General features: G+C 41.5%; 1 pseudogene; it reads left to right on the top strand.

The window, feature by feature from the left end:
- Positions 1-5,209: 5,209 nt before the first annotated feature.
- Positions 5,210-6,398, top strand: LOC148693239 (F-box protein At5g49610-like; annotated as a pseudogene).
- The last annotated feature ends 813 nt before the right edge of the window (positions 6,399-7,211 follow it).

A 7,211-nucleotide genomic window follows, 5' to 3' on the forward strand; every position in this document is an offset into this window, starting at 1 on the left:
TCATGCAGTGGGTAATCGACCTAGTAGGACTTATGCCACATGCTACTGGGGGCAGAGGCATGATGATTGTGGCAACCGATTACTTCACCACATAGGTAAAAGTAGAGCCCAAGACGACCACGACTCAGACGAACATAGAGCATTTTATATGGAGGAACATCATTTGTCGATTTAGCATCTCTTAGTCCATCGTCACCAACAACAGCCAACAATTCGTGGGTAAAAATGTGGCGAAGTTCTTCCAAAAGTATGGCATCAAGTATCACATGTCCACGCTGAGATATCCTCAAGGCAATAGGCGGGCCGAAGCATCCAACAAGATGATCCTCGATTACCTCAAGAAATCATTCACCAACAAGAAGGGAAAATGGCCAGACGAACTCCCTGGATGTCTATGGGCATATCGCATCACCAAAAGACAAACAATCGGTGAGACTATTTTCTCTTTGGCATTTGTCTTAGAAGTAATCATTCATCCCAATATCATCAAGCTAAGTATCATCGCTCTACTACCAAGCATTGAGCAGAACAGTAAGGAGATAGCCACAAGCTAAGATCTGGCGGAGGAGAAGCGCAAGCAAACCATCACCCGCATCGCAGCCTACCAACAACAGCTCTTCTCCAGCTACAACAAAAGGGCCAAGATCTGACAGTTCCAGCCTAATGATCTAATCCTAAGAAAAAACTTCATCACTGCCCACAGAGAAGGCTTCAAAAAGATGGATCCCATCTAGGAAGGTCCGTACAAGATCAGCAGAGTAGGCAGCAAGAGTAATTACACCCTCGCCACCATGAAACGACAAGAAGATCGAAAAGCAGTGGAGCGTCTACAATCTGAGGAAGTACCATGTGTGACCTCCCACTACATCAAAGCCCGAAAACTCAAACAGCTTGACGAGCACCACCTCACAAGCCGAGGACTATCCAGTTGTTATATAGTTCCTACCTTACAGCTAAGCTCTCGTTTGTTTCACTCGTTTTTTAATGAGGAATTCAGAAGTAATCACAACTTGGCTCGACTGCATGCTTACAACAACTGATCACTCATACACTTCAAAAGAAGACCACTCCCTTCTTAGGGACTCATCGCAGGAATTACGCCCCCTGAGGGACCAACCATGCTCTCCAGTGCAAGAGGGTAAACTAATTCCCCGACACCCACATGGGTCAGCTCTCCAAAATGGGAGGATAAACTCTACATTCCAAATATCCAGACATGGATGAGCTTGGCTACCCTAGTATAACTAAATGCACGATGGCTTGCGTCGGGATTCTTAGAAGTAACCACAATGGTCTTTTTCAAGGCTTAGCTAATTGAAGGATTTTGGGTCTCTTGGCCTAATTTGTGGGGAACCAGGCCCTAGAGACGGAAGGGGCACATTACGCAGTACTTCCGATGAATGGCTGCCCTGGAACCCTAAAGCTGCTACCGAGTGCACTAAGGTAACCTACGATTTCCAGAAGACTGTCTACGGCTTGCCCTTTGAGCAGTAAAGCCACGCTAGACTTATACAACCGCACATTCTTATGAAAGGTTAAACAAGCTAGTGTACATATACGAAACTTTATCCATTGCTGACATGTTACGCAGTCGATAAGCTTCACCTCTGCCAAGTGCGGAACAACTCACACCAAGTCCTAAAGTGTTGTGATACTTGCTACACAACTTACGGAATTAGAGAAAGCCAAGGTTAACAGCCAAGTGGTTACGCGGACTTATCTGCTTCTATAAGTAAGGCATCCGGTTGCCAACCCTATGGCTAACAACTTTTCAAAGTTCTACACCAACACCTACGACTGCATAGGCTACGTGGGCCTGTCTGCTTATAGAAAAGTAGCACGCCTGCAACTGGTCTATAAAGTCTAAAGGTTAGGGCATGAACAAAAGAAGGGAAGATGAAGAAAAACGAAGGAAGCATGTTTATAAACAACTAGCAAAGGCCGAATAAGTTCAAGGAAAATAAGAGCTACAAGGAAAAACAAAGAAAATCCTAAAGGCAACTTGGATATCCCACGACTACTCGATCGCCACACCTTCAGCAGCCGTGATGCTCTTAACAGTAGCATCATCCAGCGCTTCACCCCCGGTTTCCCTAGCCTAGGCACCAACTTCTTCAACTTCTTCAACTACTTCACCAATTGAAGCCTCAAAAGTAAAAGCAAGCAAGTCTTCCGGAGAAATAAAGAAAGTCTCGAAACCTCGAGCCCATCATTCTCACCTTTCAGCTGTTCATTCTCCTCGAGCAGACCAACACAGACGCGTTGCAGCTCATCCACTTCTTTCTTCAGACTTTCGTTGATCTTCAATACACCTTGAAGTTTCAACACTTGGGGTTCAAGCTTATCGACGATTCTCTTGAAGCGGATCACTTGATTATAAACAACAATCAACTCTTCATCCTTTGCATAAGCAGCAAAACGAAGCTCAGAAACTATAAACTCAAGATCTTGAATCTGAGGTATGTAACATCCAATCTCATTTTCTGCACTTTCATATTTAACTTGGATCGCGTCAAGCCTAGTCTTCAAGTCAACAATCTCTTGGTGAGTGATCTCAGGCTGCAGAGAAATGGGGGCAGAAATATTAGACCTCTTCAAAACAATAAGCTCAAAATCCAACCTCTTGATCTCCTTGGCTGAGGAATAAGCTTCAGCTACCATAGTCTTCACTACCTCCTTGGCAGCCTTGCTATATATGCATCATAGCAAGCAGAGCAGTCCTTCTATATTGGGTAGTATGCTTCACAAAGGAACTTGGGCAAAAAAACCTTTCTAACGCCATCAATAAACTTGTCACAAACGTCCATGTCTTCAAGTATATCTAGTTTCAAGAGCACACAGATCTCAATAACCTTCCTAGAAGTAGGCTTAGTGGATTTTTCACAGCTGCCCACGCAAGCAGTCTCCTTCTTCCCAGCAGGCGAATCAGTTTCAGCAGCAGAGGGAGTGGGCCTTAGCGCCACTTTAGCAGCAAAGTCCACTTTATCGCTCTTCATAATAGCAAGTTTTTCCAAAAAAGAACCAGACTTATCTCCTGACGAATGTCTTGGCACAGACTTCGACACTAGGGGCATGACAAGACCTCTACACTGAGCAATGTTATCAACAATCGAATTAGCCATTCTCGACATAGCAGGCACCATAGGCTCAGATCTAGCAGCCTCATTTTTCTTCCCATTGGAAGAAATCATGTCAATCACATGCCTCTCGACAGCAGGTGGACCCTCACAATCAGCGGATGAAGTCTTCAGCTTTTTTCTTAACTAGCATCTCTTGAGTAGACAGGGAATATCTCTTCTTTCCACCTTCATTCACAATAGGCTGCACGACAGCGATCAGATGAGCCAAAGTATCTGCCTTGATCCTCTTTACTTTCTCTCTCGGGAGCAACCCACATTTCTTCTGACAAAAAGAACTAAGCAGCCAACGTTATTCACAGTACTCAGCAGGGGAACTCAACCCATATTAGCTTTTTCCTCATTTGTTCTCCCAAACCAACAGGCAGGAGGCTTGCATGCCCAGCATTCCAGCAGCCCATGAGGCCATCGACCTCCTCATCTCTCTCAATCACCGGCCTGGCCCCCATCAGGTTTAAGAGCCCAAAGGACATAAGTCATGCGGCTCGCCTAACACTGCCTCAACGCTTCAATCCGCAGCCCCAGCCACACAAGCTGCCCTTGGCTCTAGCCAAGCTGAGTAGCTCAAGCAGTGGTCCCTGCCACAACACCTCATGGCCCCTACCAGCCGACATGCCACACCATCTCGACAGTTGCCCCGCGACAGCACTATCTAAGAAGAAGACAAGGAAAATTAATTTTTCTTACCTCAGTGCGGCGCGGAGAAGACGAAGAAAGCAATGAAAACGATCATTTGCACTGGCAAGATGTAGAAGATTGCTAGAGAAGGGGGAACAAATATCCTCTAAGCTATTTCTCTCTTGTAGGGTAGAATAAATCGCTCTCCAAAGTTGATTTAATAACCCACTTAAGGTGGACTTAAATAAGCTTTGAGAGAAATTTATTTCCTTTTTCTAGAAGGATCTAATTTCCTATTAAAGAGGGAATCAACATAAAAAAAAGGAAGCAGTTTTAAGTTTTCTAAAGAAAGAAAATCTCTACACCTGTTGCCCTTTTCTACAGCAGTTCAACAGGTGTGGGGGGATTTGTGGAGCCAAAAATAATCAAGAGGCGACACGTGGATTTTTGGGTTAAAATGAAAAAATTACCCTCAAAGCACATCAGAATTCCTACACGCGAGCAATGGACAATCATTCTTCAATCAAGTCAAAAAATGCCCAAATAGGTATTTATTTTCAAACCTATTTCATCCATCCTCATCATATCTTCTCCACAAGGTAACCCCCCCAAAAAAATTCCATTTAAAATTATGTTAATTGGTCAATTAATAGATTTATTACCTAATTAATCTATTAATTGTCAATTAAACTACCAATTACACCCAAAAAACTCCCAAGAAGCCGGTCACCTTCTCTCCCAAAGGGGGCCGGCCATGCACTATATATTCAACCTCATTTCCTCTAAAAACCTAGGTCTTGACTCTTGCTAAACACTCAAAAATTCCCAAAACACTTTTCTCTCAAAATTCTAAATTTGGCATCGGAGGTTCTTCGGCCAAAGCCCCTCCCCCCCCCCCCCCAATTCATCATGGGCGCGTGAGGCTCTTGGCCTTGACTAAATGTGTTATTTGTTTTGTAGGTGCAATTTCATCCAAGATCAAAGAGGAAGAAATTTGCATCCACAGGTACAGTATAAATAAATTATGGGTACATATAAAAGGTTAAAAAAAATTATGAGTACAAATAAAAGTTTAAGAAAATAATGGACAAAAAGAAATTAATATATGGGTACAATTTAAAATTTAAAAGAAAAGATGATACAACTTAAAAAAGAAGGTTGCAAATTAAAAATGGCAAACCAGAAATAGAAATATATGATAAAATTTAGCCATAAATATAAATATATCAAATGTAACGTTTCAAACACTAAATGAATATATTTGGAAATAAATTTTAATTATCTTGACAAGTAAATAATTTATTTTTTAAACAATTAATGACGTTTATTAAAACCAAGGATCTTGATCAAAAATTAAAAAATAATAAGATTTTGAGTAGAAAAAGTAGAGATCGTAACCTAATTTATACCTCCGTATCAGTTGGTTTTGGTTTTCTAGGTCTAAACCGAGCGCCATGAAAACTGCAATCAAAAGAAGCTACAGCGGAATATCCCAGTCGTCCCATGGAGCAGCACCCGCCCCTGATTTTATCCATCACTTAAAAAGATCAAAATTAATGAACCATTCTATCAGTATCGATGATCTTCCTCTGGCTGTATTGGTTGAAATCCTTTGTCGGGTTCCTAGTAAGAAATTTGTTTTCCAAAGCAAATGTGTGTCCAAGAGTTGGTGTACTCTCATCTCCAATCCTTATTTCGCTAAGTGCTTTGGAGGATCTGATAAGTTGGAAAGCCAATGAATTTCTTACTAGAGTATCATCGGGGTTGTCCAAGCCGCTGACTCCGTTGTTCAAAAGGCTCATGAGTTTCCACTATTTGAAGGAAGAGCCGATTGTGGTAGGGACGTATAATGACCTAGTTTTGTGTTGTGCAAGCTTGAATTATCAACGCGATTACTACATCTGCAATCCATACACCAGGCAATGGGTTGCTCTTCCTCCCACCCCTAATTGCGTTAAACAAAATGTAGCAGTTGGATTCATCTGTGATACTCCCTACTATGATGAAGACGACAGCGACAAAAATGAGATCATTATCAATGCTAACTATAGGTGCAGGATTGTGAGATTAATTCTTGTTCCAGGGAAGACATTTTCCTCCGAATTCAGCGTGGAGATATTCTCTTCCGAAACTGGTGAATGGAGAAAGTCAATTGTATCGTCCCCACAAGCCTTTGTGTTTATATTTTCTAGCCATTGTGAGATTAGTTATACTTACAATCGAATGCTATACTGGATGGGTGATTGCCTAGACGAAGATTGTGAGAACAATCTCATTGGGTTGGATCCATTCATGATGGACGACAACAATAAACAACAGTATGAATTTCATTTCGTTCACCTTGATGACCAATTTTTGAGAAAATATGATCCAGTAGGACCAATACTTGAATGCTATGGCGAGCATGGAGGGTGCCTACAGATGTGCGACTATGTCGGTGGATGTGTATATGTTTGGGACTTAAAAGAAGGAGACGAAGATGAGACAGCAACAGCTAACAACAAGCGGTACAGTTTGAAAGACGTGAGGATATATTCAGTAGACGAAGAAACAGTTCCAGTTCTGGACGACGACAATGAGTTTGGTGTGCTAGGTTTCGACCCAAATAATGAGGAGATCGATCATGTACACAAAGGGACCTGACGGCATGTTCATGTGCAACACTCGCACAGAAAAGTGGACAAAGATAGATGCAGAGTCTCAAGAAGGTTTCGCATTCTTCCCATATGTGCTCTCATGGTGGCCAACACCAATTCCTAGATTACCAGTACCAATTTCTGGATTACCACTACATACATGATGATGCCCATGTGGTTATGTCCACAACTAGTACATTGCTTTACTATGCTTATTTGTTCAGTAAAGACAATTATAGTCAATTACCTTTAAGGGGTTGCTATTCAAATGAAACAAAAAACAAAAAAAAAACTGTATAGACTGATACGACTCTACATAAACTACAGATAAATGCAGTACTTTCAACACTTCCTCATACTGGATTTGTCCTGCAACATTTAGCTTATCTCTGAAACAATAGAACCTATCTCTTGGAAGTACTTTTGTGAAAACATCTCTGTAATTTGTTCATCCATCCCACAGAAGTTCAATTCAATCTTGCTGTATTCAACTAATTAATTTTTGACAAAATGATGCCAAATTTCTATGTGGTTTGACCTGCTATGATATCATTTGGAGTGTGTTGCTTTTGATGAAATATTCTTCTAATTCAAACTGCTTCACATGCTGCACTTGTGGCTAAAATATACTCCGCTTTGGTTGTTGATAATCTCATTAATGTACTTTGCTTCTTAGACGACCACGATAAAACACATGCCCAGATTATGTATCCTTCTACCATCAATTTCACCATCCCAATCACAATCCGTGAACCCAACTAAAATGCTTTCTTTCTCTTGAGTATAGATGATGATATATCCTTTGGTTCCTTGCACGTAT

This window comes from Pyrus communis, chromosome 11 (genome assembly GCF_041283825.1).
Source record: "Pyrus communis isolate YQ-2024b chromosome 11, ASM4128382v1, whole genome shotgun sequence".
Lineage (NCBI taxonomy): Eukaryota > Viridiplantae > Streptophyta > Magnoliopsida > Rosales > Rosaceae > Pyrus > Pyrus communis.